The following is a 16469-nucleotide window of genomic DNA, read 5'->3' as shown; positions in this document are numbered from 1 at the left end:
CCTCAGCCCAGCTCTAGGTGCCTGGCAGAGAGTCAGTATTTTAAAAACATTTTCCACAGAAGTGCATGTGAGAAAGTGTTTGCATACGATAGCAGAGACTGTATCTTCTTTGTCTTGGGATCCCTCAGCCTTGAGCATGGAGCACGGCTTACTACATAAATTTGTATTGAATGAATAAATGAATGAATGTATGTTAAAGAGAGTTAGAAAATGTAAGTCTGTGGGAGAAGTGGGACACTCTTCTCCCCTATGCCAGTAAGAAGAGTTTATTTGGGCTAAGAAGACCTGTTTCCTCATGGTTTCACCCCCCTCACAACTGATGACAGGGGAGATAGTGGAGACCCTCCTAAGGGGACAAGACTTGGATTAAGGAAATAATGACAAGTAGCTCTGCTACTTAGGAGCAAGTCATCTCCAACTCTCCATGACTCCATTTGGGATTTTCTTGGCAAAGATACTGGAGTGGTTTGCCATTTCCTTCTCTGGCTCATTTTTACAGATGAAGAAATTGAGGCAAATGAAATTAACTGACTCACTCAGGGTCACACAGCTAGTGTCTGAAGCCAGATTTGATCTCATGAAAGTGAGTCTTCCTGACTCCAGGCCCAGTGCTCTATCCACTGCACCACCTAGCTGCCCTAAGCCATTTTTCCTCAAAGGAAGGGAATTTGATAATCTCCCAAATCCCTTTTTAGCTTTAATAACAATTCTGGTCTCGCTGCCTCTCAAAGATATTGCATTCATTATTGTTCCAACCTGTAAAGTCTTTCTCCCTCGGACCAGTTCAAGTCTTCCTCACTATTTAAAACGCAACTTCAGTCCTGCCCTTTTGAGAAAGCCTTTCCTGATGACCCAAGTTCATGGACACATTATCAGCCTTTTATCACCATCTGCCTTGAGGGGCTTGGAGGTGTAACACAAAATGCTCCTGGCTTGTAGTACCTGGATTCGAGACTTTGCTCCACCACATGGTAGCAATGTGACTTTGAGCAGGTCATTTAATTACTCTTTGCTTCAGTTTCCTCATCCATAACACGGGGATAAAAATGCACTGCCTAGCTCAAAGGACTGATTCTTATAATAATCAGATTAGACCATACATGTAAAGTCTTCCATAACCATAAAATGCTACGTGGGATTAGAGCATTAGTGCTTGAAGGGACCTTAGAGATCATCTGACCCATCTCTCTCATTTTACAGACAGGGCTTAAGTGAGGCTCACATCAATGGGAGTATTGTTATTTCTTCTTCTTCTTCTTCTTCTTCTTCTTCTTCTTCTTCTTCTTCTTCTTCTTCTTCTTCTTCTTCTTCTGGCTAGGCAATGGAGTAAAGTGACTTGCCCAGGGTCACATATCTGAGGTCAAATTTGAACTCAGGTCCTCCTGATTCCAGGGCTGGTGCTCTGTCCACTTCAACGCCTAACTGCCTCTTTCGTTATTTCTTATATTGCCTTCTATTGTCATTGAAAACTACAGGGGATTCCAACTGCAGGGCTTCAGAGAAGCAGACCCTAGAAACTGTTGTGGGCTTTTCTTGGTGCTTCTTCTCCCCCCCCTCAGTAGGCATTGAATGGACTTGGAATGAGAAAGACTTGAGTTCAAGTCCTGATTTGGAATGAGAAAAATTTGAGTTCAATCTTGACTCCATCAATTATGAGCTGTGACTATGGGTAAGTCATTTCCCCTCTCTGAATTTCAGTCTACTTGTTTACCCACAGGGCTGAATTCCATGCATAGGGACAAGGCTTAGCTCCAGTTGGGCTTTCCCCTGGCTGTCGCCTGTACTTTGAATGTTCTTCCTCCTCATTGCTGCCCCCTGGCTCTCCTGGCTTCCTTCAGGTCCCAGCTGAAATCCCATTTTCTATAAGAAGCCTTTCCTGATCCCCCTTAACGCTAGTGTCTTCCCTCTGTTGATTGTCTCTAGTTCGTCCTGATTAGACCTTGTTTATATGTAGTTTTCTCCATTAGACTGTGAGCTCCTTGAGGGCAGGCACTGTCTTTTGCCTTTCTTTGTTTCCGCAGCTCTTAGCACAATAGCTGGCACAAGGTAGGGTGCTTAATAGATAGAAGGGGTTTTGTAAACCTTAAATCTCTATCTATGGAAGTGTGAGCTAGAACTGTCTTTCTAGCTCTGCTCCGGTCAGAGTCCTACACAGAGTTGAGAAGAAGGGTAAAGATAAATATTTATGAAGAATCTTCTGTGTGCCAAGCACTGTGCTAAAGTGCTTTACAAACAGTATCTCCTTGGATCCTCACAACAACCCTGGGAGGTAGGTACTGTTATTATTCCCATTTTACAGTTGAGGAAACTAAGGCAAATAGGGCTTAAGTGACTTTCCCAGGATCCGACAACTAATAAATTTCTGAGGCTGGATTTGAACTCAGGTCTTCCTGATTCCAAACCCAATTCTCAATCCATTATGCCATATATTTAGAATTATCCATTCACATCTCTTTCTCCCTCTCCTTGCCCCATCCTGCCACATAGCAATATGCTACTGTCTTTTTTTTTTCTTATTATTGGTGATTTCTTTAGAATAGGGAACCTCTCTAAGGAACTCCCTCTGCTTATGAGCATTTTCTCTGCAACTCAAAGTCTTACAGTTTTCTGGGGGCAGTGAGACATTAGGTGACTTACTCAGAGTCACACGGCCAGCAGCTATCAGAGTCAAGACGCAACCCCACATCTGTTTTGACTCTAAGGCTGGCTCTCCCACTAAGCTTCTCACCCTTGCGTTAGCTGATTTTAGTTTAGGGTCAATAAGCCTCTTTAGGGGAATTTTGTCTGAAATTATGAATGAGGACTTGTAGTGGTGATAAAGGTGAAATTAGATGTTCAGATCACATGACTAAGCAGAAAGATAGGAGCTAAGATTTGGGCCACACACTAGTTGTGTGATTGGGTAAATCACCCTCTCTGGGTTTCAGGTTTTCCATCTGGTAAAACAAGGCTAGCAACAACTGAAAAAAAAATCTGCCTCAACTCAATGAAGGGCCTTAAATAAATTATTTAATTCGGTTATTAGCCACTGAGTGGTTAATCCCATCTCTTATGCTTATGACCTGTGTGATTTTAGGTAAGTCACTGGGCCTCCATTTCTGTACCTCTAAAATGAGGGGATTGGACAGGAAGACCTCTGAGGTTCTTTCCTGGATCTACATCCTACAATCCTGCAATGTGTCAAGCCTAGAATTAAGCACTAGGGATGCTTCTGTAGGTCTTGATCTAGCCGGCCAAGTCATTTTTCCTTTCTTGGTTTCAGTTTCTCCATCTGAGAAATAACAAAATATCTCTCAGTGGGTTTTGCGTGGGATGAGATAGGATGAGATGAGATAAACAAGTGAAAGCACTTTATCTACATAGCATACCCTAGCTATGAATCTCTTCGATCCTTTGAGTAACCAAAGTCACAAGACGTGAGCTCAAATCCCAACACTACCTACTACTTACTATGTGACCTTGGGCAAATCACGGAACTTCTCTGGGCCTCAGTTTCCTCATCTGTTGAATGAAAGTTGGATTAGGTGACCTCTGAGGTCCCTCCAACTCTAGATTGAGAACTCTATGATCTATAATTTCATTGGTACAGCTACTTTCCCCACAGATGCAGAACTCAGCTCTTTGGTGGGTGGTTGGGGCTGAAAAAAATCCTCATCACACAGCAGCCAATTTGGGTATGATCTTGGTACTCGGCTAGGCTCTCCTCAGATCTGTACTCGAGCCTTTCTGGCTTAGTAGGACCTGGACAGCTTGATATTGGCCTGAAAGACCCCAGTGCTAGAGCTCATCCTTTCAGCTTCCTGGGACCTGAAGCTCAGCATTTCCAACGTAGTGCTCCCAATGGTGGATCTGGCCTAATATGGCTCCAGTGGGGTCAATTATAATACAGAGGAAAGAATACCTGATTTCAGAGGACCTGGGTTCATATTCTACTTAATACTGATTACTGGTTTGATCTAGGGCAAGTTAATTAACTTCCCAGGGCCCCTGATTTAATCCTCTGTAAAGAGGGAAGAGGTGGATTAGAGGAGCTCTTGTCTTTTCAAGCCTCTAGAGCTAAGATCCTACCATCAAATAGATCCCTTGAGGCCCCAAGTGGGTGGAACCATCCTCAAAGGGATGCCTCACAGAGGCATCTAGGTGAAGAGAATAAAGTCCTTTGGGCCCTGAGTCAGGAAGAACTGTGTTCAAATACTCCCTCAGATACTTACCAGCTGTGTGAACCTGGGTAAGTCACCTGACCTTTATCTGTCTCAATTTCCTCAATTGTAAAAGGAGAATAATGATAGTACCTCTGTCCCGGGTTGTTGTGCGGCTCAAGTGAGATAGTATTTGTAAAAAGCTTAGCACAGTGCCTGGCACACAGTAGGTGCTTAATAAATACTTGCCCTCCCTTATAGGGCAGCATGCTAGAGTGGATGAAAGACTAGATATGGAGTAAGGATGACCTGACTTTGAATCCTGCTTCAGGCACTTTTAGGTACATGACTATAGGTAAGTCACTTAACCTTTTTTTAGCCTCAGTTTTTTCATCTGTACAATGGGACTAATAATGGCACCAACCTCCCAAAATTGTTTTGAGGATCACATCAGATAAGGAATGAAAACCTTGAAATGCTAAATGAAAACGAGCTATTATTATTATTGTTGACAATGGATGCCCTCTTCAGGGGACCCCTCTAAGCTGGTTGTGGTCGATAACACCCAGCCCCAGTTCTCAGATACAAAGAATCTGACAGTGGCCCAGGGATTGAGTGGAAAGGAGAAAAAATAATTTAAACCCCATCTTTACTAAAGGAGAATGCTAATAGTGCTGCTAACAGACATCTGGGAGAATGTATTCAAGTAGATGAATCAAAACCAGCCCCTAAAAAAACGTTCATGCTTTAAAAGAAAACAGGACTGAAACTTGATTTAGTAAAAAAAGGGAAAAAAAAGAAGAAAAGTCAACAGAGAGGGATGGACAGAAAAAAAAGAAGCAGAGAGAAATGGACAGAGAACATCAAGAGAGGAGCAGAAACAACAGAGAAGTAGACATCGAGACAGAGGGAAATCAACACAGGGGATACACACAGGCAGACGAAAGAGAGAAATACAGCCAGACATCTCTTTCTGTAAAGACGAAAGCCTATGTTCCTGAGAGCTTCCCCCACCCACCCACCCACCCAATCCCTTTCCAAAGGACCATTTCCTAAGTGTGATAATTACCCTGTGTATGGATTAATAGCATTATACTTCCCCATTGCCTTTCATCAGGAGATCTCAAAGAACTTACCAAGCTTTAATTAAACCTCTCAGTGCCCCCCTCTGAAGTACTGTGAAGAGGTATTATTATCCCCATTTTTACGGGTGGGGAAACTGAGGCACAGAGCGGTTAAGCTGCTTGCCCAAGGTCACACAGTGAGTCAACTGCCAAAATGGATTTAGGCTCTCTGTCCCAGAGGCTGCAGACAGGTAACCTCCAGGTCAGTTTCCCAGCCCAGACACAAGAGTTCCCATTGCATTCCCAGCCCTACAGGTCAGATAGATTCATATTTCTAAGAACCCAGAAACGCAGAATGCCAGGACTATATGGGACCTCAGAATTCTTCTAGTTCAGGGGTGAGAAACCTGTGGCCTCGAGGCCACATGTAGCCCTCTAGGTCCTCAAGTGCAGCCCTTTGACTAAATCCAAAACTCACAGAACAAACCCCAAATTTGTTCTTCGAAGTTTGGATTCAATTTGTTCTAGCTGTGTGACCCTGGGCAGTTCACTTAACCCTATCTGCCTCAGTTTCCTTATCTGTAAAATGAGCTGGAAGGCAAACCACTCCAGAATCTTTGCTAAGAAAACTCCAAATGGGTTACAAAGACTCGGACACAATTGAACAACAAAGTATGTGTCAAAGGCAGGGTTTGAACCTAGGACTTCCTATCACTGAGACTGACTTTCTATCCACTATTGCCTCTCATTATGACACCATGCTTCTTCTCACTAGCTGCCCAAAATAAAATCCCAGTTTCATACAATAGTAAATCAATCACTCTGAATTGCTTGAATTCAATTCAATTCGATGATGATGATGATGATGATGATGCTTTGTGGACGGTGAAGACAGCTATTCTTCTATAGAACTTTTAAGTTTACTCATAATTTTTCTTATAACACTCCTGGGAAACAAACAGGGCAAAGAGTATTTATCCCCAATTTACAGATGAGAAAACTGAGGAGAAGGAACTTGCATAATAAGCATCCAAAACCAGGTCCTCCTTTCTGTAGGTCAGGGGTCCTTAGTCTTTTTGTGTGTGTGTGTGTGTCACAGACCCCTTTGGCAGTCTGGTGAAGCCAGCCTGGACCCCTTCTCAGAATAATATTTTGTATAAAATAAAACACATTGGATAAAATAAAGATAAAATAAACCAACTATATTGTTATCAAAATATTAAAAAAAAAAACAGGGTCATAGACCTGGGTTAAGAATCCCTGCTCTAAGTCCAATATACAATCCAGTTGCACCTTCAGGGAAAACCCTTCCCAGGTCTTCAGGAGTTTCTCTTTAATGTCAGTGGTAGTTCTGGCTTCTCTCCAAAGCTGCTTTTTTAACAGTACTCCCATCCCACCCTGACATTCTCTCTTGCTCCCTTCTGAACTTTTTGTAAGGTATCCTTGGTGCAGTCACACGCCAGGACAACTCTAGGCTACTCTAAGCACAGACGTGTTAAACACCAGGGATCACCAACCACCCGGCCAAGTGAATTTGGAGGGGGGGGGGTCTCAAAGACAGCATTTAGGGGGGACCCAATTGGTAGACATGGTCTGAGGGAAGATGCCTTCACTTTGGCTGAGCCCTGAGGACCCTGTGGTCTTTTAAAAGTAAAGCCTTGTTCTTTCTCATCAAATGGACATTAAAAATTGTGACATCTTAGAACTGGGATAGACCTCAGAGATCGAAGGAACATAGGATCTAAAACTAGAAGAGACCTTAAAGATTATCTAGCCAAACCCAGCCATTATACAGAGGAAGAAACTGAGACCAGAGCGAAGTGTCTTAACCAAAGTCATTGATCTAAGACTGGTATTCCAATGCAGGTCTCCTAAAATGAGAGACTATTTGTAAAGTGCTTAGCACAGTGCCTAGCACATAGTAGGTGCTTCATAAATGCTGTTCCCTTTCCCTTTCTTCAGTCCAGGTCTATTTGTTAGCCTAACAAGGAGCCTGCCTTATAACTAAGTGAGGAGGAGGGGGTGGGGAAATCCAGTCCATCTCTCCTAATTGTTCTCTTTCCCTCAGGTCCATACCTTTTCCTCATGAGGGATAATTGGACTTTGTCTGTGGTTGAATCAAGCCCTTCATTGTCAGCCAGGGCAGGCCCAAGCCAGGGCGGGATCTGGCAGGTGGGATGGGGCGTCAGTGGGAAGGTTTGAGCTTCCTGACAGACTTTACCCTCCAGGAACTGGCTGGGGTCCATTCTGGGTGGTGTCCATGCCCTGAGCCCTGAGGCCCAAACCAAAGTCCTTAAGTTGGGAGAGTTTAGGAATGACTCTGGACCTGAACCAGCCAAAGGCTCAGGCCCAGGAGGCCACAAAAGGGGAAGGGTCCCCCCCCCCAAAAAAAAAAAAAACGACAAAGAACTTTTCTCCTTTGGGAGCGATTTTCCTAAACATAGTAGTATCCATTTGCCTTAGAATGACAGAATCCCAGATGATTAAGGGCCCTTCCAAATTTATGGTTTTCTGATCATGACATACTAACTTTGTGACCTTGAGTAAATCAGTATTGGCTTCTTCTCTGAACTGAATATAGTAATATCTATCAAACCTACCTCATGGGCTTGGGATGAGGATCAGTAGAAATGGCACTCAGAAATGAGTACTGGTTTTGGAGTAAGAGGAACTATGTTGAAATTCCATTCCTTGTATGATTTTAAATCACTTAGACTACAGGGGCCTCAGTTTCCTCAGCTATGAAAAGAGAGAGTTGGACTAGGTGACATTTAAGTCCCATTTCAATGCTATATCTATGATCAAATAAAGCTTTAGAGTCTTAAGGGACTTCCTGGAGTCAACTAATCCAACCTGTACCAGAACAAGATACAACATACTCAAGTCATCCAGCCTCATATGGAAGATGTATAGGGATGGAGGACTCACTGCCTCCCAAAACAGAGTATTTGCCTATTAAAACACTCCTCCCTTTTCCAATTACATATCTATGTGAGCTGGATTTTCTGGTATACTTCAATTGAAACAACATATTTCAACAGACTGAATAGGGAAACAGATAGCAGAATCAAGCTATCTTCTCTTAAGCCAGACAACAAAGAGATTTATAAAAATATGTAAAACAAAACCATTCTTATGACTGAAATTTTTTTTTGTTTTGGAAAATGTAGTTATTTTAATTAAAATGTTATATTACCATATAATAAATATTTTATTATTTCAATTGATAAATAGGTATTTTAAAATGTTATCCATTTTAATTTCTAATATAGTAAATAGTGTTAGATATAAGCCACATAGGCAAAAGCTCTTCGGGGCTCTCAATAATTTTTAGGAGCATAAAGGGGACCTGAGACAAAAAGTTTGAGAACCCCTATAATAAAGATAACATGTATAAAGAAGTGGTGATGAGGAAGAAGTATTGTTCTGAGGAGGGAGAAAGGGATGGAGGTGGAGATGGGAAGGTCCCCAGACACATGGTGAGATGGCCTGAGTGGATGACTGACTGGGATAGGAAGTGGAAACAGGGTTTGATTAGTGCCAGAGTCCTTAACCTGAGGCCCAAGGGATCTGTGGGTAAATTTCACGGAGTCTGTAAATTTAGATAGGAAAAAAATTATATGTATATTTTTTACTAATCTCTGAATAATAACTAAAATGTTACATTTCCTTCCATCATTTTAAAGCATTATTCTGAGGTGTCCACAGGCTTCACCAGACTGCCAAAAGGGATCTATGACACGTGTGCACACTCAGTCACCAATCACTGGGAGGGCCCTAGGACAGGAGCTCCAAAAATGAGCACATTAACTTTCCCAAGGGTTGGGGACTGGATTCTGGAAGCATTGGGTGTGAAAGCCTCATCCAATGTGAAAGGTACTGATCCAAGTCAGAAGGAGCTAGTAGGGATGAGGAGGGGCAGAAATTCAAAACCATTTTTATAAGAATACTAAGATATTTTAGTTCCTAATACAATAAATATTGATTGATAGAATCCCACATAAGCATATCCTCTTCAGGATCATCAATAATTTCTTAGAGTGCAAAAGGATCCTGACACCAAAATGTTTGAGAATTGCTGGATTAAAATTTTTAAGACCCTAAATGTTCCAGTTCCCTGTCTGGGGTCAGGGTACTGGGAAAAGAGAAAAAAAATTAAAAAAGGAAGGAATTTAAGAGATTATCTAGTTCAATCCTCTAATTTTACAGCAAAAGAGATGAGGCGCCTAGAGAGGTGAAATGACCTATCCTATATCTTATAGTGGATTGATTTCTAGGCACTGGAATTGGCTCCTATTGTTTTTTTGTTTTTGTTTTTTTAGGCAATTGGGGTTAAGTGACTTGGTCAGGGTCACACAGCTAGTAAGTATTAAGTGTTTGGTCTGAGGCTGGATTTGAACTCAGGTCCTCCTGACTTCAGGGCTGGTGCTCTATCCACTGAGCCACCTAGCTGCCCCTTCCTATTGGTTTTTAAAATAATGATTTTTATCTTTTGTAAAAGCTTCAGGGAAGCTTATGACAGAACACAGAGGGATGGACTAAATGACCTTTCCAGGTTTACCTTTAGAGCCTATCAGTTCTAACGTCCAAGAAGAAGACCCAATATAATGGTCTAGATGCCTTGAAGAAAGACAAGGAAAAAATAGGTTAGCCAGGCAGCCCCTTGGCCCCAAGCTTTATTGAATGGTATTCAAGGGCCTAGTTCTGAGTGTCAGAAAACCTCTCATGCCACAGGCCATTGTGGTACTCTTCCTCCAACCCCGCCCCTCCCCCCCCAAGAGAAGGAGGGAGTTCCTACCCTTGGACTTACTGTATATGATTCACAACCCTGCCCCAGTTGTGAAATCTGGGAATCTTGCGGGAGGCCCGGGAAACTGTATGTACCCCCAGGGGACAGTTGTCTGGGAAGGGAAGGCAGACAAAGAGTTAAACTGGGTATGTGAGAAGGTGGGGAGGAGGGGACTGGAGAGGCCTGGCTGGAGAAGGAAGCGAATGCTAAGCATCGGTCCCAGCTGGGAACACTTGGATTCTGCCTTTGGCAAAGTAGCCTGTGGTTTCTGGGCCTGACATCACAGGTTTTGCGTCAGCTTAAGTATGTCTCAGATCCACTTCTTTCCTTCCTCCCTTCTCCATCCCTACTTTCCTTTTTTCCTGCCCTCCCCTGGATTCATTCCTCTTTTCCCCTTCCCATCCCTCTTCCCTTCTCTTCCTCCCTCCTTCTCCTCTCTTGGCTCCCTTTCTTCTACCCCTCCTTCCTTTCCTTTCCTCCTCTTCTTTCCTCCCATCTTTTTTCCTTTTTCCTATTCTTTCTTCCTTCTACTTCTCCCCTCCCCTGTATACCTTCTTTTCTTCCTCTTCTTCTCTCCCTTTCCTCTTCTTTTCCCCTTTGTCTCTCCTCCTTACTTATCTTTACTCATCCTTCTCTAACTCCCCCATCTCTTCTCTCTCTTCCTATTCTTCATCCTTCTTGCCTTTCTTCCATTAATTCCTCACCCTTCCTTCCCTCTTTTACCTCTCCTTTTTTTCTTCTTCCTCATTATCTTTCTCCCCAATCCCTTTTCTGCTTGGGATTGTGAAGTCTACAAAGTTTATTTTCAATGCCCCATATCCCCCTGCTTCCTGGGTTTTACAACTATGTTCTTCCTACTTACCCTCATGCTACTGTTTCCACCCACTCCTCAACCCCCACCTCCCACCAGGGCCCCAGGCTCTTCTCTGTTCCCACAACAAAGCCTGCCTTCAGGAAAAGACCTGATAGTCACTATTAACTGCGAATGAATCTGACTCTCTTTCAGTCTGTAGGATACCAGCTTTCAAGGTCCCACTCAAATGCCATCTCTTTGAAGCCTTTGATGACCTCCTGAGCCAGAAATGATCTCCCTTGCCCATGAATTGGCATAGCCCTGTGCTTGTCAGCTGCACTGTTCCTTCACTTTCACATTTGGCTCTAAGAGATAATTTGATTTCCATGGACATTATCATCCCCAAAAGGTTGTTGTTTGTCCTTCATTTTCTAAGAGAACCAATAACATCACAGGTGATGTCTTGACTTCCTAGTGAATTGGACTTAAGTGAGGCAGAATTGCACACAGTCATCAGCCTCACTTTCTCTTCCAGGGTCATCAAAGTCCTGTGGCAAGACAATCGGGATGGCCCAAGACAGCGGATGACCTTGGTGTCTTAGATGTCTCACCAAGCTCTAAATGCTCCCCAGCATCTGCTTCAGCCGCCATCATGGCTGTTGGAATAAATTGTTGTCCTCTGCCCATTCCACCAGGGGAAGTCTTCACATGCTTGAGATAAACATCCCCCTAACTCACCTACAGGTTTGAGGCCTGTCAGTTACCTTCAACCTCGTTGAGCTCATCTGTCAAGGCGGTTTTACCAGGGTGGAGCCACATGGCTCAGGACTTTTCAGCACCAGCTAGAAGAACCACCTAATTCCTCATCTTTCCAGCCCCCATCCCCCTTTTCTACCCAACCCCAGCTGCTCTGGGACTTCCCACAGTCTAGGGTCAGAACATTCAGATTCATAGGCATTGAGAATTAAAGAAACTTTAAAAATCATTGAATCAAATCCCCCCTCCCTGGCCTCCAGGAACAACTCTGGTACCACTCACTAGGCACTTACCACAATGCCTGGTATTACTGTGGATTAATGTTTTAATTTGTCTCTTGCCTCTCAGCTAGACTAGGAGGTCCTTGAGGGAAGGGATTGTGCCTTGTAACATTTTTTTTTTTTAGGCAGTTGGGGTTAAGTGACTTGCCCAGGGTCACACAGCTAGTAAGTGTCAAGCGTTTGGTCAGAGGCTGGATTTGAACTCAGGTACCCCTGACTTCAGGGCCAGTGCTCTATCCACTGCGCCACCTAGTTGCCCCTTGTTATCATCTTTCTAACCCCATATCAAACACATTATATAGCAAATAGCAAGTACTTAATAAATATGATGAATTGAATTTTGTTAAACCTTAACACTTTACTACTCAAAGATCCATTATTTCACCTCTGTTAACACTCCCTCCACTGATAGATGGCAGCCACCCCACATCTGAGTAGGTCTTCATGTGCTGCTGTGGGGTATATAAGTGGGAATGGGGAGTGAGGGGATGGGGAACCAATCAATTAACAAGCAAACAACAATGAGTCAGTACCATGCTAGGAGCTAAGAAACAAATTCAAAAGTAAAACAGTCTCTTCCCTCAAGTAACTTACATTCTACTAGGGAGAAACAATATATTCATGGAGAAGTACAGATAAGATAGCTATAAAATAAATACACAGTGGTGGGGGCCAGAGGGAAGGGCGACACTAGGAACTGAGGAGTCAGAAGGAGGTGGCATTGGAATCACATCTTGAAGAGGGTTCCAAGAGTCAGAGGAGAGGAGGGGGGCATGCCAGGCTCACAAGACAGGCTATGCAAAGGCACATATGTGGGAGATGAAATCCTCTGTTTAACTTGGCGTAGCGCAAATAAGAGGGAGTAATATGTTATCAGCCCAGAAAGAAAGGCTGAAGGTGGCATTTAAAGGGCTTTAAATGCCAATCGGAGGAGTTTGTATCTGATCCTAATGGCAATGGAGAGCCCCTGAAGCTTCTTGAGCAGGTGAGTGACAGTTAGGCTAGTGCTTTAGGAATATCAATTTGGCCTTTGGGTGGAAGACAGGGAGAGGGAAGAGATTTGAGACAGGGGAATAATTAGGAGACTTTTGAGGAGACCATTGAGGAGACTGGTGAGGTTCTTCAGAAAGGTGAAGAGAATCTGGATTAGGGTGTTGTTGTGAGAGGAAAAAGAAGGAAGTGGCTAGCAGAGATGTTGAGCAGGCGCAATCCATAACATTCGGTAACAGCTTGGATGTGAGGGTCAGTGAAAGTGAGGATTGGAGGATTACTCTGAGGTAAATAACCTGGGGAGCTAAGAAGACGGCGGTGTTCTCAAAAAAAGTAAAGAAATTAGGAGGAACTGTGATATCCAATGTTCTGGCATTGAGTGTCTCAGCACTTAGCCAGGCTGGTTCTAGGACAAGGGACCATGGGCCAAGTTCCAGCTTGGTAATACTTACAGAGCTTGCGCTATACTGGCAGATCCTCCAAAAACAATCAACAAGCATTTATTAAGCTCCTACTATATGACAGGTACCATGCCACCTCCACTACAAGATGAGACCTCAGAGGAGGACTTGGGTAGAGATTGAACCATAAAACAATAATCAGGAGCTTATGATAATTATTATTCCTTCTCCCCCCCCCCCCATCATTAAGCATGGGGCTGAGCACAGAGAAGATGTTCCTTGAGACTTGCCGATTATTTGAAAAGGCAGTTTCCAAGGCATGGCCTTCCCATCCAGTCTAACCCCTTCCACTTCAGCATCTCTCCCTCTCATTTTGGGCCAGGCTCATTGGTGTTCAAAGTAATGGCCTTGCATCCTCATCAGCATAAACATAATAAATTACATGGGAAAACAACAAATGTTTATTGGGCTCTCATGGCAATGGCAGGAAAAGCAGAGATTGAAAGTGAAAGGGGTTTCAGGTTAACCCTCAGTTCACCAGAAAGAATAAAAAAACCACATACACACACGTGTGTGCGTGTGTGTGTGTGTGTGGGGGGGGTGTATCCACCAACCCTGTCCCTCCTCTCCCTCCTCAAAATGTGGCTCAAGATTTGGTGTAATCTGGGGCAGCTAGGTGGCCCAGCAGACAGAGCACCAGCCCTGGAGTCAGGAGGACTTGAGTTCAAATCTGGCCTCAGACTCATGATATATACTAGCTGTGTGACCCTAGGCAAGTCACTTTAAACCCCAATTGCCTCACACACACAAAAATTATAATAATAAAATAAAGATTTGGCGTAATCTGATTCTCATAACTGAGATTCAGGAGATTTTTCTCTGTCGCCAGCTTGTCTTGTGACCTTGAATAAATGGCTTCCTTCTCCTTGAGCCTCAATTTCTCCATCCAATGGAGATTATGGCAGCATCAGAAAACCTAGCTTCCAGCCTCATCTCTGCCACAGGACCGTAACAACAACTCCCACCCCCTGACATTTCTGCAGCACTTTAAGGCTTGCAAAGTTCTCTATGTGTATTCATCTCCTTTGGTCTTCATATCAACCCTGTAACATAAGTACTGAAGGTATTATCTCCATTTTACAGACAAGGAAACTGAGACTGAGGGAAATTTAGTGACTTGTCCAGGATCATATCGCCTGAAAAGTGCGTGAGACAGAATTTGAATTAACTTCAATCACCCAGGCCTCCGTTTCCCCGTCTGTAAAATGGGAAGGGTGGTGGTGATAGTGACTGGACAAGATGGCTACTAAGATCCCTTACAAAAAAAAAAAAAAGAGATTCCTTCCAGCTCTAAAACTATGCTCCTTTGAGGGTCATTACACAGTTACCTTAGGAGGTGTGTGACATCTACCATACCATCCTATCTCTCACTTGCCACTTACCTCCTGGGTAATCTTGTGCCAGTTACTCATAGGATTATAGGATCAGAAATTTAGGGCTAAAAAGAAACCTCGAGGCTATTTAGTCCTACTTCTTCCTTTTACAGATGAGTAAACTGAGGCCCAGAGAAGTTAAATGACTTGTCCAGGGGCATGCAGGTAGCAAGTTTCTGAGGTAGAATTTGAATCCAGGTACTTTGCCTCCAAAGTTAGGCCTCTTCTCATAGAACCAAGCTGTCTTCCTGGGCCTCTGTTTCTCCTGTGTAAAATGAGTGGTCGGAAATGATCTCTTCCAGCTCCAGAATCCCACAATCCGAGGTTCTTTGTCCTGACTGCCTCAGAAGATTGTTGGGGGGAGGGGGGGTGAGAAATAAGATAATGGATTGAAAAAGCTTTGAAAAAACGAAGAGAGCGCTGCCTAGGAAGGGGTTGTTTTGAAGCTGCAGTACTATTCCCAGAGGTTCTGTGCCCTAGACTGGAGGGCTCGCTCAGAGCCTGTGGCCAGGGTCAGGCTGGGACTTTGTCCTCATTTTCCCTTTCTCGGTTCTCCAGGCCGAGAACAAGGAACCAAGAACTTTCCGACAGGAAGCCGGATGGTTTCCATGATGTGGGGGCTGTAGCCTCTCAGTCGGAGAGACACATTTTTGGTTGTTAAGCAGCCCTTGGAAACAATGGTTTCAATTAGCTAGGGATGGGGGGGGAGGGGGAGGCTGGGTTTTTAAAGTCAAGACTGCTCTGTGAGAGCTGCTCCCCAATCCTAGAGAAGAGGCTCTATCTTTCACTAAAGAATCAGCCCCTTTTACCTCTCTCTGAAGCAAAAGGCCAAATCAGAGGGACCGAACCATGCCTGGAAGACAAACCTTGAAGCATGGGTAGGATTCCCACAGGCAAATAAACGGGTGAAGGAAGGTAGAGAGCACCTTGGCCCTTTGCCTCTGGGATATTATGTACAGCTGTACCCCGAATCCTACCCCCATCCCTGCCGTGGAAAGCCATCGATCATAGAACATAGCATGTCAAAACTTAAGGTGCCTATAGAACATAGAATGTCAGAACCAAAAGGGACCTTAGAACTGAGAATATAAAATGTTAGCATTGGAAGGAAACATAGAACCTAGGATGTTAAAGCTATAAAGAGATCTCAGGATCGTCTAGCCCAGGGATTCTTAGATTGGGACACATTGAATTTATTTTTAAATATTTTGGTAACTATATTTCAATATAATTGGTTTCCTTTGTAACCTATATATTTTATTTTATGCATTTAAAAATGCAATTCTGAGAACAGAATCTGTGAACTTTACGTTTTGGTAACTATCAAAGATGTCCATGATGCATACAAGAAAATGTTAAGACCCCTTGGCCTAGTCCAACCCCTGTCTGTTTTACAGACAGGAACACTGTGCTTTAGTGAAAGGAAATGTTTTGTGATTTAAGAACCCAACAGAACAAACTCAGAGATCTAATCCTTGCCTAAGACAGTCACCACAGATGAATTCCCTTTTTAGAGAGTGAGCTTTGATATAAGGAATAATCAAAGTGAACTTGAAGGCCCTGGGCTGAGGGGAAGGAGATTAGATGGCAGCCCCATAGTTGGAATGGGGAGCAGGAGAGAGAGATTGGGTCTGGCAAACAGAAGAACATAGGGTCTTGAAGATAACCTCTAACCTTCTCAATTCTGCCTTGAATAGCTCTGCTATCATGCAGCTCTCAACTTGGGTTATTCAGGAAGAGAGAGGCCTAACAGTGCAATGAAATCAGGCCAGGCCTGGCTTGAGAGAAGAGAATTTTCAACAGGAATATGAATTTGTGGCTCA

General features: G+C 43.6%; 1 long non-coding RNA gene across 2 annotated transcripts in view; it reads left to right on the top strand.

Annotated features, from left to right (window-relative positions):
* LOC144455869 (uncharacterized) overlaps positions 1-12391 on the top strand; it is a 107341-nt gene extending 94950 nt beyond the window's left edge. For both annotated transcript variants that reach the window (XR_013484689.1, XR_013484690.1), the window contains exon 4: positions 11321-12391. This is a non-coding gene — a long non-coding RNA (uncharacterized LOC144455869). The remainder of the gene's footprint in view (positions 1-11320) is intronic.
* The last annotated feature ends 4078 nt before the right edge of the window (positions 12392-16469 follow it).

Source organism: Phascolarctos cinereus, unplaced genomic scaffold, assembly GCF_003287225.1.
Source record: "Phascolarctos cinereus isolate Bilbo 61053 unplaced genomic scaffold, phaCin_HiC Scaffold_2;HRSCAF=192, whole genome shotgun sequence".
NCBI classification, from domain to species: Eukaryota; Metazoa; Chordata; class Mammalia; order Diprotodontia; family Phascolarctidae; genus Phascolarctos; species Phascolarctos cinereus.
This window is presented reverse-complemented; position numbering and strand designations above follow the sequence as displayed.